The sequence below is a fragment of the Psammomys obesus genome, unplaced genomic scaffold (genome assembly GCF_907164565.1).
Source record: "Psammomys obesus unplaced genomic scaffold, mPsaObe1.curated_primary_1811, whole genome shotgun sequence".
Taxonomy (NCBI): Eukaryota; Metazoa; Chordata; class Mammalia; order Rodentia; family Muridae; genus Psammomys; species Psammomys obesus.
This window is the reverse complement of record NW_026596034.1, coordinates 31,801,918-31,803,511: the sequence shown is the minus strand read 5'-3', so window position 1 is coordinate 31,803,511 and position 1,594 is coordinate 31,801,918.

Genomic DNA, 1,594 nt, shown 5'->3' with positions numbered 1-1,594 from the left:
ACGGTTCTAAGGGGATACGTGTCCATCATGGCAGAGATGCATGGCCACAAATGGTAGGCACAGCTGCAGGAACAGGAAGCTGAGAGCTCATATCCTCAGTTGCAAGCAGGAAGCAAAGAAAAAGCAGAAAGTGGCTTGAGGCTTTAACTCTCAAAGCCTACCTCAAGTGACATACTTCCTCCAGTAAGAGTATGCCTCCTGAAATTCCCCAAACAGTGCCACCAACAAGGACCAAGCGCTCAAGCTGCTGAGCCTGTGGGTGATATTATCATTCAAACCATCACTGCTACAATATTACTTATTTGCTTGTGGGTTCTGAGGATCGAACTCAGGCTTTTGTGCTCTGTGGCTAGTGTTTTATGGAGAGGAGGCTGAGCCACGTCTCCAGCCCTAGCAAGAAAACAAGTCTTGAGTTTCAAAGCAATCAGATGAGTCTCAGGCCTTGCATAGCTGAGCATCTCTGTTTCCCCAGTGCTGTCAGAGTGCCCGGGTGGCCTGGCTCTTCAGCTTCTGCTGCTCATTGTAGGGTATGTCAATATGCCCCTGCGGTTTGTTTTGTTTTTGTCACACTGCAGCTCCAAGGTGAACTATGTAGTAGTCAGCCACATGGCAATGTCTTCTGACCCTGTACTCTCAATGCTGAGCTCTCCAGGAGGGCAGAGTACTGTGGCCACATTCTCAGTTCCTGGCCCATGTTGCCAACAGAATCCCAGCCAGCCAGGTGAGAAACAGGGATTCTTGCTTCACAGTGGGAGTTCTGGGGATTCAGAGTAGTAAAAGAAAAAACAATTTGTCCTTTGACTTCACAAAGGTCCACCATCAGCCTTGAGAAAAGGCAAAAATGTTTGGTGCACCGATGTAGCACAAAACAGTGGTTTTTATATTCCTAAATGCATTTCTCTGTCGTTTGAGTCCATTTTTGGATGCGTTCCTTGGGGAGGTACAACCTTTCTGTGTCTAGTAGTGCCTCCTCTCCAAATTCCCTCTCTTATTAGTTCATAGTCCAAAGCCTTATCCAGCATATACTGTGGGGCTTGAGAGTCCCTCCTTTTCTGTTCCATGGCCTCAGTCATGTAGCATCCAAGGGTGAGCTGAGCTGCCCAAATAAGCAGGTGTCTACTGCCAGATAGGGAGACAGGGGCTTAGTCCTTCCTACTTATCTGTGATTCTCTGATGAGCTCTGAACGCATTTCATACTGAAAATGGTAATAATGATTTAATCTTTTTTAATTTTTTTAATTTTAACTTTTATTAATTACACTTTATTCACTGTGTATCCCCCCATAAGCCCCTCCCTCCTCCCCTCCTAATCCCACCCTCCCTCCTTCTTCACGCATGCCCCTCCCCAAGTCCACTGATAGGGAAGGTCCCCCTCCCCTTCCTTCTGATCTTAGTCTATCAGATCTCATCAGGAGTGGCTGCATTGTCATCTTCTGTGGCCTGGTAAGGCTGCTCCCCTCTCAGGGGGAGGTGATCAAAGAGCAGGCCAATCAGTTTATGTCAGAGTCAGTCCCTCTTCCCATTACTATGGAACCCACTTGGACACTGAATTGCCATGGGCTACATATGTGCAGGGGTTCTAGGTTATGTCCAT